At 44.1% G+C, this 18,215-nt stretch overlaps 11 non-coding genes and 1 pseudogene across 11 annotated transcripts; all 12 read left to right on the forward strand.

The window, feature by feature from the left end:
- The first annotated feature begins 3,479 nt into the window (after nucleotides 1–3,479).
- LOC141160164 (U2 spliceosomal RNA) lies at nucleotides 3,480–3,658 on the forward strand (annotated as a pseudogene).
- Nucleotides 3,659–4,776: 1,118 nt separating this feature from the next.
- On the forward strand, nucleotides 4,777–4,967 carry LOC141157972 (U2 spliceosomal RNA). Its single transcript, XR_012248010.1, has one exon. It is a non-coding gene; the product is annotated as a U2 spliceosomal RNA (small nuclear RNA).
- A 1,120-nt stretch (nucleotides 4,968–6,087) lies between these two features.
- LOC141157973 (U2 spliceosomal RNA) lies at nucleotides 6,088–6,278 on the forward strand. Its single transcript, XR_012248011.1, has one exon. It is a non-coding gene; the product is annotated as a U2 spliceosomal RNA (small nuclear RNA).
- Nucleotides 6,279–7,398: 1,120 nt separating this feature from the next.
- On the forward strand, nucleotides 7,399–7,589 carry LOC141157974 (U2 spliceosomal RNA). The gene has a single exon (XR_012248012.1). It is a non-coding gene; the product is annotated as a U2 spliceosomal RNA (small nuclear RNA).
- Nucleotides 7,590–8,708: 1,119 nt separating this feature from the next.
- LOC141157975 (U2 spliceosomal RNA) lies at nucleotides 8,709–8,899 on the forward strand. The gene has a single exon (XR_012248013.1). It is a non-coding gene; the product is annotated as a U2 spliceosomal RNA (small nuclear RNA).
- A 1,120-nt stretch (nucleotides 8,900–10,019) lies between these two features.
- On the forward strand, nucleotides 10,020–10,210 carry LOC141157976 (U2 spliceosomal RNA). Its single transcript, XR_012248014.1, has one exon. It is a non-coding gene; the product is annotated as a U2 spliceosomal RNA (small nuclear RNA).
- A 1,119-nt stretch (nucleotides 10,211–11,329) lies between these two features.
- On the forward strand, nucleotides 11,330–11,520 carry LOC141159562 (U2 spliceosomal RNA). The gene has a single exon (XR_012249566.1). It is a non-coding gene; the product is annotated as a U2 spliceosomal RNA (small nuclear RNA).
- A 1,118-nt stretch (nucleotides 11,521–12,638) lies between these two features.
- On the forward strand, nucleotides 12,639–12,829 carry LOC141157977 (U2 spliceosomal RNA). The gene has a single exon (XR_012248015.1). It is a non-coding gene; the product is annotated as a U2 spliceosomal RNA (small nuclear RNA).
- Nucleotides 12,830–13,941: 1,112 nt separating this feature from the next.
- Nucleotides 13,942–14,132, forward strand: LOC141157978 (U2 spliceosomal RNA). Its single transcript, XR_012248016.1, has one exon. It is a non-coding gene; the product is annotated as a U2 spliceosomal RNA (small nuclear RNA).
- A 1,115-nt stretch (nucleotides 14,133–15,247) lies between these two features.
- On the forward strand, nucleotides 15,248–15,438 carry LOC141159638 (U2 spliceosomal RNA). Its single transcript, XR_012249641.1, has one exon. It is a non-coding gene; the product is annotated as a U2 spliceosomal RNA (small nuclear RNA).
- A 1,119-nt stretch (nucleotides 15,439–16,557) lies between these two features.
- LOC141157979 (U2 spliceosomal RNA) lies at nucleotides 16,558–16,748 on the forward strand. Its single transcript, XR_012248017.1, has one exon. It is a non-coding gene; the product is annotated as a U2 spliceosomal RNA (small nuclear RNA).
- A 1,119-nt stretch (nucleotides 16,749–17,867) lies between these two features.
- LOC141157980 (U2 spliceosomal RNA) lies at nucleotides 17,868–18,058 on the forward strand. Its single transcript, XR_012248018.1, has one exon. It is a non-coding gene; the product is annotated as a U2 spliceosomal RNA (small nuclear RNA).
- The last annotated feature ends 157 nt before the right edge of the window (nucleotides 18,059–18,215 follow it).

Below are 18,215 nucleotides of genomic sequence, written 5' to 3' on the forward strand. Positions count from 1 at the left end.
GACGCAGGTGTACTGTGCTCAGGTATATCAGATCATTGGGAGCAGACATTTACTGCCTGCAGGAGTGCGGATTATCAGAAGTGCCGGACGATCAGGACTGGCCTCATGGACAGCACATCTGGTCTGGGTCTAATGTAAATAAGAACGATGGTGTGGGGATCCTGCTGGGGAATGCAGAGTGCAGCATGGACAGCTACACAGTGGTGGAGGTGGGGAGGTGCATTATTGCCATAGTGAAATATAGGGGGTGGCGGGTAAGAATAGTTAACATCTATAGTCCTACCGGAAAAGAGGAGCGTCTTGCTCTCTTGGAAAAGGTTCAGTTATTTTTGCCAGGAAAGATTCCTACCATTTTTGTTGGTGACTTTAATTGTGTTACGGATGAAACCGGTGATGTAACCGGGAAAAAATTATCCCATTTAATTTCAGATTTTTCTTTTTCAGATGCCGCTACTTTAAGGTCGGACAATCCACCACCTACATATAGGGCGGACAGAGGGGGGATCGAATCACGTATTGACAGGATGCTTTTCTCCAAAAATCTGGAGTGCATTAGTTTTAAGCAGTGTGCGGTCCCCTTCTCGGACCACGAGTGTTTGAGGGGTATGTTCAGACAGAAAGGGAGCTTTGTGCATGGGAGGGGTGTATGGAAGCTGAATGTGAGGTTGCTAGAGGATGAAAGAGTGATGAGTGAGTTTAAAAAGAAGTATGAAAGGTGGGGATACTATAAAAACAGGTTTGCATGTGTGTTAGAATGGTGGGATTGGGTGAAGCAAGAAATCCAAAAATTTTTCAGAAAATGGGGCTACAAGAAAGCCGCCATATATAGAAATAAATTCAAAGAATTAAATATGAGGATTGAATGGTTGAAAAAATGCAGTATGTCTGGGATTAATGTGAGTGATTTGTTAGTGGAAGCAAAGAATGAGTTAAAACGTGTGATTGAGAAAAAGGGGAAAGAAATAATGTACAGAACCAAAATAGAACACCTGGAAAAAAACGAAAAATGTACCAGATACTTTTTCAAAAAAATGAATGGAAAAAAAACGGATATGGATGAATTACTGGATGAGAATGATGTGAGTATAACTGGAGAGGGTGTGATTGAGGAGGTGAATGGTTTCTATAGTAGACTGTATGGGGATAAATGGATTGATTCTGGTTTGATGGGTGAAGTGTTAGGTAGCTTGGAAGATAAATTGGATAATGATGAATGTGAGAACTTGTGTGAGGATGTGATTCTGGATGAAGTGAGAAAGGTGGTGTTCAGTGCTCAGAAAAACAAAACACCGGGTAAAGATGGTATACCAGTAGAGTTGTATGTGAAAGCGTGGGAGTGCATGGGTGCGGATCTGACGGAAGTATGTAAGTATATGTGGGAGAATGGAGAACTGTGTGAATCTATGAAAGAAGGTGTGGTTGTGTTAATCTATAAAAAAGGTGAAAAGAAAAAACTGGGGAATTGGAGGCCAATAACGCTTCTAAATTCCGACTACAAGGTGTATAGCAAGATTTTAGCAAACCGTATGCGTGAAGTGATTGGGAAGGTTGTCAAGGATGATCAAGTGTGTGCTGTGCCTGGGAGATGTATAAGTGATAATCTGTTGTTGTTGAGAGATGTGCTGGGTGACTGTAGAGATAGAAAGCAGAAGTGTATGTTGTTGGCTTTAGATTTTGAGAAGGCGTTTGATAGAGTGTCGCATGTGTTTATGTTTGAAGTGTTAGAAAAAATGGGTTTCCCTAAGAAGTTCCTAGATGGTGTGAGATGTTTGTATGATGATGTGACGAGTGAAGTTTTAGTGAATGGTTGGTTGTGTGATAAATTCCTGATTAAATCAGGTGTCAGACAGGGGTGCCCTCTCTCCCCTGTTTTGTTTGTTAGTGTGATTGAACCTTTGTTATGTATGATTAGGAGAGAGAAAGCGATAAGAGGAATGCTAATACCTGGGAGTAAAGGAATGAATGTCAAGGTGCTGGGATATATGGATGATGTGGTGATTGTGAGTGAGAGTATTGCGTCTATGAGTAGAGTGAAGTTATTATTGGATTTTTTCTGTGGTGCGTCTGCTTTTAGGGTAAACTGGGATAAATGTTGTTTTAAGTGTTTTGGTGATAGTAGGATTAAGATGGATGGTGTGACATGTATGGAAGGGCCGATTAAAGTCTTGGGTATATTGCTGAATGATGATCTGAAGGGTACTGAAAGTTGGGATGAGTGTGGGTTACGGATAGAGAAGAAACTGAATTTTTGGCGAATGCGTGAGTTGACATTGAATGGAAAGGTACTTATAATTAAGGCAGTAATACTTCCAATATTACTTTATGCTGCTGGGGTCTTTCCGTCCCCATACAAAAAAATAAAAAGAGTACAAAAATTAATTTTTACTTTTTTTTGGGGGAGTAAAATGGAAAAATTAAAGAGAGAATATTTATACAAAACATATCAGAATGGTGGTCTGAATTTTCCTGATATTGAAATATTCCTGAGCCTTAATTATATTAAAACGGTGGTAGTGCTAATGGGTAAAAAGAACAAAGGTGCATATATGTTGCGATATATGGCTGGATGGATGTTGTATGGGTTATGCTGGGTGAAAAAAGATGGAAGTGTGCCTGTGGCTTTTAAATGTCCTGTGTGGTATGAGGTGATTGAAAGGTTTGTTAGAAAGAATGATTTGCTGGCTGTGTCTATGTGTGAGTTTGAGAAACCAAAAGCGGTGATGGGAAAAATGAGAGCAAATGAGATTGAATGTAATATTAATGATTTAAGATTTAATGAAGTGGCGGATGCATGGGAAAAATTGGGTACGCATGGTATGTCGAATAAACAGAAGGATGTGGTGTGGATGGCTTTGCATGATATACTGCCTGTGAGAGATGTGCAAAAGAGAAGAGATTTGATCAGAACGAATGTATGTCCAAGAGAAGGGTGTGGAGCGAGTGAGACTGTGAGACATGTGATGTGGGATTGTGATTATGCATATAGTGTGTGGAAAGGTGTGGGTGGTCTATGTAAGGAATTAGCAGGTGTGAGTTATATTAACTGGAGAGTGGCTATGTTTGGTATTGGTGCATGTGGAAAGGTGAATGAAAGGATTTTGTGGTTAATAATGGTGTGTGTCATGGAAAGCCTTTGGGATGTGAGAAACCTGGCTTTGTTCAAAAGAAAAACTGTACCTATTAATGACTGTATTCGGTTAATTCTATCTAGGTTGTACCTTATATATAAATGGGACAAGAGTAGAGGTGGTGGATTGGACGCTGAGGGCATTTGGAAGGTCATGAAATGGCGTCATCTGGTAAAGTACCAGTAATTTTATGTACCTTCATGAGAGTAATATAGCACAAATATACTAACTCTGATTTTGGAAACATAAATTTATAAAAAGAATAAAGATTAACCATGATGATGAGTTATAGTTGAGCAACTATTTTGAAGGTTTTGGCGGACTTTCATACTGTTGTTTACAACAACCTGAATGGTTTTAAAAAAAAAAAAAAAAAATCTGTTCTTATCAGTTTAATATCTGATACGTCCCCTATCTGGGGACCATATATTAAATGGATTTTTAGAACAGGGAGATGGAAAAAGAGCTTGCTCTGTCCACTCCACGCATTGACCTGGTATTGCAGTATCTCCAGGACCGGTGCACCCCTTCTTTAATGCAGTTTCTAAAATCAGAAAGAATTGAATTCAATGCTTTTTGTTCATTTGGCTTGTTTGTCGGATTTTGGGATGGACTCTTTGGCTTTGCTTTTCTTCTCCTCATTGGATTTTTCATGTTAAAAGTTGCAGAAGCCAGATGACAAGCTCATTTTGGTTCAACTTCAGCAACTGTGCATTGCATTGCCATGTAATGTAATGCAATGCTATCTATCTAGCTCTCCCTCTATACTTCCTTTTGGATAAACAGACATATTAGGCAAGCATTTTGGAGCTTTCACCTAAATAACTACAGGTGGTGAGATAAGCTGCACAATATAATTGACCTTTCAGTATATTGTTGCACACACACCATCTATTTAGCAAATGCCCTTGTTATCAACAGCAGCCTTTTAAACTCACCTGAGCTAACAGGTATGTGAGCTGGTTACTCTGCTGCGCTTAAAATTTCTTTTTTGGTTTGCTACAATGCCTTTTCTGAAACGTTGTCTCCCTCTGCTGGAACACTGACTTCTTTCATTTAATGCCTGCAGACTATAAAAGAGAAACCAACCCAAAAAGTTTGGTTGATTAGTCTGTGGCATTCTTTTAAACTGTTGCTTATGGCGGTCTCTGTGAGCTTCTCAGTGACATTCAGCCATCCAGGTATCCCGCCTGCAGTAGACGGAATGTGGCAATGGAACGCTGGCTGCGCGTGTCATAATAGGCTCTGAGCCTTTATATACCTGCGCACAGCAGCAGCCACCTTCAGTCTGCTGCCGGACAGCCAGCAGCAGCAGCAGCAGCAGGAGAGGTAATTAATCAGCAACCCTCCTGCTAAGGGTAGACAGCTGCTCGTTCCACCCCCCCCCCGCCTTAATTGGTTCTCCTCCCTTCCAACGGTGTTGAGGCGGGTGGGAACAGCCGGGGGTTGAGGGTACTGTGCTAAAAGAGGTGGAGTTATGCAGATCTAAAACGCGTGGATTGCAGCAGCAGCAAGCCGAAAAGTGCAGGCATGTGAGGGATCTAGAGGTTGACAGCATGTCTTCTTAACGGGAGTCCAGGTGGCCATCTCCACAAATGGACTTTTCAGAATCCTTGGGTGGCACCGTAGTCGGAAACCAATTCTGGTTATCGCTTCTCGGCCTTTTGGCTAAGATCAAGTGTAGTATCTGTTCTTATCAGTTTAATATCTGATACGTCCCCTATCTGGGGACCATATATTAAATGGATTTTTAGAACAGGGAGATGGAAAAAGAGCTTGCTCTGTCCACTCCACGCATTGACCTGGTATTGCAGTATCTCCAGGACCGGTGCACCCCTTCTTTAATGCAGTTTCTAAAATCAGAAAGAATTGAATTCAATGCTTTTTGTTCATTTGGCTTGTTTGTCGGATTTTGGGATGGACTCTTTGGCTTTGCTTTTCTTCTCCTCATTGGATTTTTCATGTTAAAAGTTGCAGAAGCCAGATGACAAGCTCATTTTGGTTCAACTTCAGCAACTGTGCATTGCATTGCCATGTAATGTAATGCAATGCTATCTATCTAGCTCTCCCTCTATACTTCCTTTTGGATAAACAGACATATTAGGCAAGCATTTTGGAGCTTTCACCTAAATAACTACAGGTGGTGAGATAAGCTGCACAATATAATTGACCTTTCAGTATATTGTTGCACACACACCATCTATTTAGCAAATGCCCTTGTTATCAACAGCAGCCTTTTAAACTCACCTGAGCTAACAGGTATGTGAGCTGGTTACTCTGCTGCGCTTAAAATTTCTTTTTTGGTTTGCTACAATGCCTTTTCTGAAACGTTGTCTCCCTCTGCTGGAACACTGACTTCTTTCATTTAATGCCTGCAGACTATAAAAGAGAAACCAACCCAAAAAGTTTGGTTGATTAGTCTGTGGCATTCTTTTAAACTGTTGCTTATGGCGGTCTCTGTGAGCTTCTCAGTGACATTCAGCCATCCAGGTATCCCGCCTGCAGTAGACGGAATGTGGCAATGGAACGCTGGCTGCGCATGTCATAATAGGCTCTGAGCCTTTATATACCTGCGCACAGCAGCAGCCACCTTCAGTCTGCTGCTGGACAGCCAGCAGCAGCAGCAGCAGCAGGAGAGGTAATTAATCAGCAACCCTCCTGCTAAGGGTAGACAGCTGCTCGTTCCACCCCCCCCCCCCGCCTTAATTGGTTCTCCTCCCTTCCAACGGTGTTGAGGCGGGTGGGAACAGCCGGGGGTTGAGGGTACTGTGCTAAAAGAGGTGGAGTTATGCAGATCTAAAACGCGTGGATTGCAGCAGCAGCAAGCCGAAAAGTGCAGGCATGTGAGGGATCTAGAGGTTGACAGCATGTCTTCTTAACGGGAGTCCAGGTGGCCATCTCCACAAATGGACTTTTCAGAATCCTTGGGTGGCACCGTAGTCGGAAACCAATTCTGGTTATCGCTTCTCGGCCTTTTGGCTAAGATCAAGTGTAGTATCTGTTCTTATCAGTTTAATATCTGATACGTCCCCTATCTGGGGACCATATATTAAATGGATTTTTAGAACAGGGAGATGGAAAAAGAGCTTGCTCTGTCCACTCCACGCATTGACCTGGTATTGCAGTATCTCCAGGACCGGTGCACCCCTTCTTTAATGCAGTTTCTAAAATCAGAAAGAATTGAATTCAATGCTTTTTGTTCATTTGGCTTGTTTGTCGGATTTTGGGATGGACTCTTTGGCTTTGCTTTTCTTCTCCTCATTGGATTTTTCATGTTAAAAGTTGCAGAAGCCAGATGACAAGCTCATTTTGGTTCAACTTCAGCAACTGTGCATTGCATTGCCATGTAATGTAATGCAATGCTATCTATCTAGCTCTCCCTCTATACTTCCTTTTGGATAAACAGACATATTAGGCAAGCATTTTGGAGCTTTCACCTAAATAACTACAGGTGGTGAGATAAGCTGCACAATATAATTGACCTTTCAGTATATTGTTGCACACACACCATCTATTTAGCAAATGCCCTTGTTATCAACAGCAGCCTTTTAAACTCACCTGAGCTAACAGGTATGTGAGCTGGTTACTCTGCTGCGCTTAAAATTTCTTTTTTGGTTTGCTACAATGCCTTTTCTGAAACGTTGTCTCCCTCTGCTGGAACACTGACTTCTTTCATTTAATGCCTGCAGACTATAAAAGAGAAACCAACCCAAAAAGTTTGGTTGATTAGTCTGTGGCATTCTTTTAAACTGTTGCTTATGGCGGTCTCTGTGAGCTTCTCAGTGACATTCAGCCATCCAGGTATCCCGCCTGCAGTAGACGGAATGTGGCAATGGAACGCTGGCTGCGCGTGTCATAATAGGCTCTGAGCCTTTATATACCTGCGCACAGCAGCAGCCACCTTCAGTCTGCTGCTGGACAGCCAGCAGCAGCAGCAGCAGCAGGAGAGGTAATTAATCAGCAACCCTCCTGCTAAGGGTAGACAGCTGCTCGTTCCACACCCCCCCCCCGCCTTAATTGGTTCTCCTCCCTTCCAACGGTGTTGAGGCGGGTGGGAACAGCCGGGGGTTGAGGGTACTGTGCTAAAAGACGTGGAGTTATGCAGATCTAAAACGCGTGGATTGCAGCAGCAGCAAGCCGAAAAGTGCAGGCATGTGAGGGATCTAGAGGTTGACAGCATGTCTTCTTAACGGGAGTCCAGGTGGCCATCTCCACAAATGGACTTTTCAGAATCCTTGGGTGGCACCGTAGTCGGAAACCAATTCTGGTTATCGCTTCTCGGCCTTTTGGCTAAGATCAAGTGTAGTATCTGTTCTTATCAGTTTAATATCTGATACGTCCCCTATCTGGGGACCATATATTAAATGGATTTTTAGAACAGGGAGATGGAAAAAGAGCTTGCTCTGTCCACTCCACGCATTGACCTGGTATTGCAGTATCTCCAGGACCGGTGCACCCCTTCTTTAATGCAGTTTCTAAAATCAGAAAGAATTGAATTCAATGCTTTTTGTTCATTTGGCTTGTTTGTCGGATTTTGGGATGGACTCTTTGGCTTTGCTTTTCTTCTCCTCATTGGATTTTTCATGTTAAAAGTTGCAGAAGCCAGATGACAAGCTCATTTTGGTTCAACTTCAGCAACTGTGCATTGCATTGCCATGTAATGTAATGCAATGCTATCTATCTAGCTCTCCCTCTATACTTCCTTTTGGATAAACAGACATATTAGGCAAGCATTTTGGAGCTTTCACCTAAATAACTACAGGTGGTGAGATAAGCTGCACAATATAATTGACCTTTCAGTATATTGTTGCACACACACCATCTATTTAGCAAATGCCCTTGTTATCAACAGCAGCCTTTTAAACTCACCTGAGCTAACAGGTATGTGAGCTGGTTACTCTGCTGCGCTTAAAATTTCTTTTTTGGTTTGCTACAATGCCTTTTCTGAAACGTTGTCTCCCTCTGCTGGAACACTGACTTCTTTCATTTAATGCCTGCAGACTATAAAAGAGAAACCAACTCAAAAAGTTTGGTTGATTAGTCTGTGGCATTCTTTTAAACTGTTGCTTATGGCGGTCTCTGTGAGCTTCTCAGTGACATTCAGCCATCCAGGTATCCCGCCTGCAGTAGACGGAATGTGGCAATGGAACGCTGGCTGCGCGTGTCATAATAGGCTCTGAGCCTTTATATACCTGCGCACAGCAGCAGCCACCTTCAGTCTGCTGCTGGACAGCCAGCAGCAGCAGCAGCAGCAGGAGAGGTAATTAATCAGCAACCCTCCTGCTAAGGGTAGACAGCTGCTCGTTCCACCCCCCCCCCCGCCTTAATTGGTTCTCCTCCCTTCCAACGGTGTTGAGGCGGGTGGGAACAGCCGGGGGTTGAGGGTACTGTGCTAAAAGAGGTGGAGTTATGCAGATCTAAAACGCGTGGATTGCAGCAGCAGCAAGCCGAAAAGTGCAGGCATGTGAGGGATCTAGAGGTTGACAGCATGTCTTCTTAACGGGAGTCCAGGTGGCCATCTCCACAAATGGACTTTTCAGAATCCTTGGGTGGCACCGTAGTCGGAAACCAATTCTGGTTATCGCTTCTCGGCCTTTTGGCTAAGATCAAGTGTAGTATCTGTTCTTATCAGTTTAATATCTGATACGTCCCCTATCTGGGGACCATATATTAAATGGATTTTTAGAACAGGGAGATGGAAAAAGAGCTTGCTCTGTCCACTCCACGCATTGACCTGGTATTGCAGTATCTCCAGGACCGGTGCACCCCTTCTTTAATGCAGTTTCTAAAATCAGAAAGAATTGAATTCAATGCTTTTTGTTCATTTGGCTTGTTTGTCGGATTTTGGGATGGACTCTTTGGCTTTGCTTTTCTTCTCCTCATTGGATTTTTCATGTTAAAAGTTGCAGAAGCCAGATGACAAGCTCATTTTGGTTCAACTTCAGCAACTGTGCATTGCATTGCCATGTAATGTGATGCAATGCTATCTATCTAGCTCTCCCTCTATACTTCCTTTTGGATAAACAGACATATTAGGCAAGCATTTTGGAGCTTTCACCTAAATAACTACAGGTGGTGAGATAAGCTGCACAATATAATTGACCTTTCAGTATATTGTTGCACACACACCATCTATTTAGCAAATGCCCTTGTTATCAACAGCAGCCTTTTAAACTCACCTGAGCTAACAGGTATGTGAGCTGGTTACTCTGCTGCGCTTAAAATTTCTTTTTTGGTTTGCTACAATGCCTTTTCTGAAACGTTGTCTCCCTCTGCTGGAACACTGACTTCTTTCATTTAATGCCTGCAGACTATAAAAGAGAAACCAACCCAAAAAGTTTGGTTGATTAGTCTGTGGCATTCTTTTAAACTGTTGCTTATGGCGGTCTCTGTGAGCTTCTCAGTGACATTCAGCCATCCAGGTATCCCGCCTGCAGTAGACGGAATGTGGCAATGGAACGCTGGCTGCGCGTGTCATAATAGGCTCTGAGCCTTTATATACCTGCGCACAGCAGCAGCCACCTTCAGTCTGCTGCTGGACAGCCAGCAGCAGCAGCAGCAGCAGGAGAGGTAATTAATCAGCAACCCTCCTGCTAAGGGTAGACAGCTGCTCGTTCCACCCCCCCCCCCCGCCTTAATTGGTTCTCCTCCCTTCCAACGGTGTTGAGGCGGGTGGGAACAGCCGGGGGTTGAGGGTACTGTGCTAAAAGAGGTGGAGTTATGCAGATCTAAAACGCGTGGATTGCAGCAGCAGCAAGCCGAAAAGTGCAGGCATGTGAGGGATCTAGAGGTTGACAGCATGTCTTCTTAACGGGAGTCCAGGTGGCCATCTCCACAAATGGACTTTTCAGAATCCTTGGGTGGCACCGTAGTCGGAAACCAATTCTGGTTATCGCTTCTCGGCCTTTTGGCTAAGATCAAGTGTAGTATCTGTTCTTATCAGTTTAATATCTGATACGTCCCCTATCTGGGGACCATATATTAAATGGATTTTTAGAACAGGGAGATGGAAAAAGAGCTTGCTCTGTCCACTCCACGCATTGACCTGGTATTGCAGTATCTCCAGGACCGGTGCACCCCTTCTTTAATGCAGTTTCTAAAATCAGAAAGAATTGAATTCAATGCTTTTTGTTCATTTGGCTTGTTTGTCGGATTTTGGGATGGACTCTTTGGCTTTGCTTTTCTTCTCCTCATTGGATTTTTCATGTTAAAAGTTGCAGAAGCCAGATGACAAGCTCATTTTGGTTCAACTTCAGCAACTGTGCATTGCATTGCCATGTAATGTAATGCAATGCTATCTATCTAGCTCTCCCTCTATACTTCCTTTTGGATAAACAGACATATTAGGCAAGCATTTTGGAGCTTTCACCTAAATAACTACAGGTGGTGAGATAAGCTGCACAATATAATTGACCTTTCAGTATATTGTTGCACACACACCATCTATTTAGCAAATGCCCTTGTTATCAACAGCAGCCTTTTAAACTCACCTGAGCTAACAGGTATGTGAGCTGGTTACTCTGCTGCGCTTAAAATTTCTTTTTTGGTTTGCTACAATGCCTTTTCTGAAACGTTGTCTCCCTCTGCTGGAACACTGACTTCTTTCATTTAATGCCTGCAGACTATAAAAGAGAAACCAACCCAAAACGTTTGGTTGATTAGTCTGTGGCATTCTTTTAAACTGTTGCTTATGGCGGTCTCTGTGAGCTTCTCAGTGACATTCAGCCATCCAGGTATCCCGCCTGCAGTAGACGGAATGTGGCAATGGAACGCTGGCTGCGCGTGTCATAATAGGCTCTGAGCCTTTATATACCTGCGCACAGCAGCAGCCACCTTCAGTCTGCTGCTGGACAGCCAGCAGCAGCAGCAGCAGCAGGAGAGGTAATTAATCAGCAACCCTCCTGCTAAGGGTAGACAGCTGCTCGTTCCACCCCCCCCCCCGCCTTAATTGGTTCTCCTCCCTTCCAACGGTGTTGAGGCGGGTGGGAACAGCCGGGGGTTGAGGGTACTGTGCTAAAAGAGGTGGAGTTATGCAGATCTAAAACGCGTGGATTGCAGCAGCAGCAAGCCGAAAAGTGCAGGCATGTGAGGGATCTAGAGGTTGACAGCATGTCTTCTTAACGGGAGTCCAGGTGGCCATCTCCACAAATGGACTTTTCAGAATCCTTGGGTGGCACCGTAGTCGGAAACCAATTCTGGTTATCGCTTCTCGGCCTTTTGGCTAAGATCAAGTGTAGTATCTGTTCTTATCAGTTTAATACCTGATACGTCCCCTATCTGGGGACCATATATTAAATGGATTTTTAGAACAGGGAGATGGAAAAAGAGCTTGCTCTGTCCACTCCACGCATTGACCTGGTATTGCAGTATCTCCAGGACCGGTGCACCCCTTCTTTAATGCAGTTTCTAAAATCAGAAAGAATTGAATTCAATGCTTTTTGTTCATTTGGCTTGTTTGTCGGATTTTGGGATGGACTCTTTGGCTTTGCTTTTCTTCTCCTCATTGGATTTTTCATGTTAAAAGTTGCAGAAGCCAGATGACAAGCTCATTTTGGTTCAACTTCAGCAACTGTGCATTGCATTGCCATGTAATGTAATGCAATGCTATCTATCTAGCTCTCCCTCTATACTTCCTTTTGGATAAACAGACATATTAGGCAAGCATTTTGGAGCTTTCACCTAAATAACTACAGGTGGTGAGATAAGCTGCACAATATAATTGACCTTTCAGTACATTGTTGCACACACACCATCTATTTAGCAAATGCCCTTGTTATCAACAGCAGCCTTTTAAACTCACCTGAGCTAACAGGTATGTGAGCTGGTTACTCTGCTGCGCTTAAAATTTCTTTTTTGGTTTGCTACAATGCCTTTTCTGAAACGTTGTCTCCCTCTGCTGGAACATTGACTTCTTTCATTTAATGCCTGCAGACTATAAAAGAGAAACCAACCCAAAAAGTTTGGTTGATTAGTCTGTGGCATTCTTTTAAACTGTTGCTTATGGCGGTCTCTGTGAGCTTCTCAGTGACATTCAGCCATCCAGGTATCCCGACTGCAGTAGACGGAATGTGGCAATGGAACGCTGGCTGCGCGTGTCATAATAGGCTCTGAGCCTTTATATACCTACGCACAGCAGCAGCCACCTTCAGTCTGCTGCTGGACAGCCAGCAGCAGCAGCAGCAGCAGGAGAGGTAATTAATCAGCAACCCTCCTGCTAAGGGTAGACAGCTGCTCGTTCCACCCCCCCCCCGCCTTAATTGGTTCTCCTCCCTTCCAACGGTGTTGAGGCGGGTGGGAACAGCCGGGGGTTGAGGGTACTGTGCTAAAAGAGGTGGAGTTATGCAGATCTAAAACGCGTGGATTGCAGCAGCAGCAAGCCGAAAAGTGCAGGCATGTGAGGGATCTAGAGGTTGACAGCATGTCTTCTTAACGGGAGTCCAGGTGGCCATCTCCACAAATGGACTTTTCAGAATCCTTGGGTGGCACCGTAGTCGGAAACCAATTCTGGTTATCGCTTCTCGGCCTTTTGGCTAAGATCAAGTGTAGTATCTGTTCTTATCAGTTTAATATCTGATACGTCCCCTATCTGGGGACCATATATTAAATGGATTTTTAGAACAGGGAGATGGAAAAAGAGCTTGCTCTGTCCACTCCACGCATTGACCTGGTATTGCAGTATCTCCAGGACCGGTGCACCCCTTCTTTAATGCAGTTTCTAAAATCAGAAAGAATTGAATTCAATGCTTTTTGTTCATTTGGCTTGTTTGTCGGATTTTGGGATGGACTCTTTGGCTTTGCTTTTCTTCTCCTCATTGGATTTTTCATGTTAAAAGTTGCAGAAGCCAGATGACAAGCTCATTTTGGTTCAACTTCAGCAACTGTGCATTGCATTGCCATGTAATGTAATGCAATGCTATCTATCTAGCTCTCCCTCTATACTTCCTTTTGGATAAACAGACATATTAGGCAAGCATTTTGGAGCTTTCACCTAAATAACTACAGGTGGTGAGATAAGCTGCACAATATAATTGACCTTTCAGTATATTGTTGCACACACACCATCTATTTAGCAAATGCCCTTGTTATCAACAGCAGCCTTTTAAACTCACCTGAGCTAACAGGTATGTGAGCTGGTTACTCTGCTGCGCTTAAAATTTCTTTTTTGGTTTGCTACAATGCCTTTTCTGAAACATTGTCTCCCTCTGCTGGAACACTGACTTCTTTCATTTAATGCCTGCAGACTGTAAAAGAGAAACCAACCCAAAAAGTTTGGTTGATTAGTCTGTGGCATTCTTTTAAACTGTTGCTTATGGCGGTCTCTGTGAGCTTCTCAGTGACATTCAGCCATCCAGGTATCCCGCCTGCAGTAGACGGAATGTGGCAATGGAACGCTGGCTGCGCGTGTCATAATAGGCTCTGAGCCTTTATATACCTGCGCACAGCAGCAGCCACCTTCAGTCTGCTGCTGGACAGCCAGCAGCAGCAGCAGGAGAGGTAATTAATCAGCAACCCTCCTGCTAAGGGTAGACAGCTGCTCGTTCCACCCCCCCCCCGCCTTAATTGGTTCTCCTCCCTTCCAACGGTGTTGAGGCGGGTGGGAACAGCCGGGGGTTGAGGGTACTGTGCTAAAAGAGGTGGAGTTATGCAGATCTAAAACGCGTGGATTGCAGCAGCAGCAAGCCGAAAAGTGCAGGCATGTGAGGGATCTAGAGGTTGACAGCATGTCTTCTTAACGGGAGTCCAGGTGGCCATCTCCACAAATGGACTTTTCAGAATCCTTGGGTGGCACCGTAGTCGGAAACCAATTCTGGTTATCGCTTCTCGGCCTTTTGGCTAAGATCAAGTGTAGTATCTGTTCTTATCAGTTTAATATCTGATACGTCCCCTATCTGGGGACCATATATTAAATGGATTTTTAGAACAGGGAGATGGAAAAAGAGCTTGCTCTGTCCACTCCACGCATTGACCTGGTATTGCAGTATCTCCAGGACCGGTGCACCCCTTCTTTAATGCAGTTTCTAAAATCAGAAAGAATTGAATTCAATGCTTTTTGTTCATTTGGCTTGTTTGTCGGATTTTGGGATGGACTCTTTGGCTTTGCTTTTCTTCTCCTCATTGGATTTTTCATGTTAAAAGTTGCAGAAGCCAGATGACAAGCTCATTTTGGTTCAACTTCAGCAACTGTGCATTGCATTGCCATGTAATGTAATGCAATGCTATCTATCTAGCTCTCCCTCTATACTTCCTTTTGGATAAACAGACATATTAGGCAAGCATTTTGGAGCTTTCACCTAAATAACTACAGGTGGTGAGATAAGCTGCACAATATAATTGACCTTTCAGTATATTGTTGCACACACACCATCTATTTAGCAAATGCCCTTGTTATCAACAGCAGCCTTTTAAACTCACCTGAGCTAACAGGTATGTGAGCTGGTTACTCTGCTGCGCTTAAAATTTCTTTTTTGGTTTGCTACAATGCCTTTTCTGAAACGTTGTCTCCCTCTGCTGGAACACTGACTTCTTTCATTTAATGCCTGCAGACTATAAAAGAGAAACCAACCCAAAAAGTTTGGTTGATTAGTCTGTGGCATTCTTTTAAACTGTTGCTTATGGCGGTCTCTGTGAGCTTCTCAGTGACATTCAGCCATCCAGGTATCCCGCCTGCAGTAGACGGAATGTGGCAATGGAACGCTGGCTGCGCGTGTCATAATAGGCTCTGAGCCTTTATATACCTGCGCACAGCAGCAGCCACCTTCAGTCTGCTGCTGGACAGCCAGCAGCAGCAGCAGCAGGAGAGGTAATTAATCAGCAACCCTCCTGCTAAGGGTAGACAGCTGCTCGTTCCACCCCCCCCCCGCCTTAATTGGTTCTCCTCCCTTCCAACGGTGTTGAGGCGGGTGGGAACAGCCGGGGGTTGAGGGTACTGTGCTAAAAGAGGTGGAGTTATGCAGATCTAAAACGCGTGGATTGCAGCAGCAGCAAGCCGAAAAGTGCAGGCATGTGAGGGATCTAGAGGTTGACAGCATGTCTTCTTAACGGGAGTCCAGGTGGCCATCTCCACAAATGGACTTTTCAGAATCCTTGGGTGGCACCGTAGTCGGAAACCAATTCTGGTTATCGCTTCTCGGCCTTTTGGCTAAGATCAAGTGTAGTATCTGTTCTTATCAGTTTAATATCTGATACGTCCCCTATCTGGGGACCATATATTAAATGGATTTTTAGAACAGGGAGATGGAAAAAGAGCTTGCTCTGTCCACTCCACGCATTGACCTGGTATTGCAGTATCTCCAGGACCTGTGCACCCCTTCTTTAATGCAGTTTCTAAAATCAGAAAGAATTGAATTCAATGCTTTTTGTTCATTTGGCTTGTTTGTCGGATTTTGGGATGGACTCTTTGGCTTTGCTTTTCTTCTCCTCATTGGATTTTTCATGTTAAAAGTTGCAGAAGCCAGATGACAAGCTCATTTTGGTTCAACTTCAGCAACTGTGCATTGCATTGCCATGTAATGTAATGCAATGCTATCTATCTAGCTCTCCCTCTATACTTCCTTTTGGATAAACAGACATATTAGGCAAGCATTTTGGAGCTTTCACCTAAATAACTACAGGTGGTGAGATAAGCTGCACAATATAATTGACCTTTCAGTATATTGTTGCACACACACCATCTATTTAGCAAATGCCCTTGTTACCAACAGCAGCCTTTTAAACTCACCTGAGCTAACAGGTATGTGAGCTGGTTACTCTGCTGCGCTTAAAATTTCTTTTTTGGTTTGCTACAATGCCTTTTCTGAAACGTTGTCTCCCTCTTCTGGAACACTGACTTCTTTCATTTAATGCCTGCAGACTATAAAAGAGAAACCAACCCAAAAAGTTTGGTTGATTAGTCTGTGGCATTCTTTTAAACTGTTGCTTATGGCGGTCTCTGTGAGCTTCTCAGTGACATTCAGCCATCCAGGTATCCCGCCTGCAGTAGACGGAATGTGGCAATGGAACGCTGGCTGCGCGTGTCATAATAGGCTCTGAGCCTTTATATACCTGCGCACAGCAGCAGCCACCTTCAGTCTGCTGCTGGACAGCCAGCAGCAGCAGCAGCAGCAGGAGAGGTAATTAATCAGCAACCCTCCTGCTAAGGGTAGACAGCTGCTCGTTCCACCCCCCTCCCCGCCTTAATTGGTTCTCCTCCCTTCCAACGGTGTTGAGGCGGGTGGGAACAGCCGGGGGTTGAGGGTACTGTGCTAAAAGAGGTGGAGTTATGCAGATCTAAAACGCGTGGATTGCAGCAGCAGCAAGCCGAAAAGTGCAGGCATGTGAGGGATCTAGAGGTTGACAGCATGTCTTCTTAACGGGAGTCCAGTTGGCCATCTCCACAAATGGACTTTTCAGAATCCTTGGGTGGCACCGTAGTCGGAAACCAATTCTGGTTATCGCTTCTCGGCCTTTTGGCTAAGATCAAGTGTAGTATCTGTTCTTATCAGTTTAATATCTGATACGTCCCCTATCTGGGGACCATATATTAAATGGATTTTTAGAACAGGGAGATGGAAAAAGAGCTTGCTCTGTCCACTCCACGCATTGACCTGGTATTGCAGTATCTCCAGGACCGGTGCACCCCTTCTTTAATGCAGTTTCTAAAATCAGAAAGAATTGAATTCAATGCTTTTTGTTCATTTGGCTTGTTTGTCGGATTTTGGGATGGACTCTTTGGCTTTGCTTTTCTTCTCCTCATTGGATTTTTCATGTTAAAAGTTGCAGAAGCCAGATGACAAGCTCATTTTGGTTCAATCTCAGCAACTGTGCATTGCATTGCCATGTAATGTAATGCAATGCTATCTATCTAGCTCTCCCTCTATACTTCCTTTTGGATAAACAGACATATTAGGCAAGCATTTTGGAGCTTTCACCTAAATAACTACAGGTGGTGAGATAAGCTGCACAATATAATTGACCTTTCAGTATATTGTTGCACACACACCATCTATTTAGCAAATGCCCTTGTTATCAACAGCAGCCTTTTAAACTCACCTGAGCTAACAGGTATGTGAGCTGGTTACTCTGCTGCGCTTAAAATTTCTTTTTTGGTTTGCTACAATGCCTTTTCTGAAACGTTGTCTCCCTCTGCTGGAACACTGACTTCTTTCATTTAATGCCTGCAGACTATAAAAGAGAAACCAACCCAAAAAGTTTGGTTGATTAGTCTGTGGCATTCTTTTAAACTGTTGCTTATGGCGGTCTCTGTGAGCTTCTCAGTGACATTCAGCCATCCAGGTATCCCGCCTGCAGTAGACGGAATGTGGCAATGGAACGCTGGCTGCGCGTGTCATAATAGGCTCTGAGCCTTTATATACCTGCGCACAGCAGCAGCCACCTTCAGTCTGCTGCTGGACAGCCAGCAGCAGCAGCAGCAGCAGGAGAGGTAATTAATCAGCAACCCTCCTGCTAAGGGTAGACAGCTGCTCGTTCCACCCCCCCCCCCGCCTTAATTGGTTCTCCTCCCTTCCAACGGTGTTGAGGCGGGTGGGAACAGCCGGGGGTTGAGGGTACTGTGCTAAAAGAGGTGGAGTTATGCAGATCTAAAACGCGTGGATTGCAGCAGCAGCAAGCCGAAAAGTGCAGGCATGTGAGGGATCTAGAGGTTGACAGCATGTCTTCTTAACGGGAGTCCAGGTGGCCATCTCCACAAATGGACTTTTCAGAATCCTTGGGTGGCACCGTAGTCGGAAACCAATTCTGGTTATCGCTTCTCGGCCTTTTGGCTAAGATCAAGTGTAGTATCTGTTCTTATCAGTTTAATATCTGATACGTCCCCTATCTGGGGACCATATATTAAATGGATTTTTAGAACAGGGAGATGGAAAAAGAGCTTGCTCTGTCCACTCCACGCATTGACCTGGTATTGCAGTATCTCCAGGACCGGTGCACCCCTTCTTTAATGCAGTTTCTAAAATCAGAAAGAATTGAATTCAATGCTTTTTGTTCATTTGGCTTGTTTGTCGGATTTTGGGATGGACTCTTTGGCTTTGCTTTTCTTCTCCTCATTGGATTTTTCATGTTAAAAGTTGCAGAAGCCAGATGACAAGCTCA

Source organism: Phyllobates terribilis, unplaced genomic scaffold, assembly GCF_046119375.1.
Source record: "Phyllobates terribilis strain yellow unplaced genomic scaffold, ASM4611937v1 Scaffold_8__6_contigs__length_399053987, whole genome shotgun sequence".
Taxonomy (NCBI): domain Eukaryota; kingdom Metazoa; phylum Chordata; class Amphibia; order Anura; family Dendrobatidae; genus Phyllobates; species Phyllobates terribilis.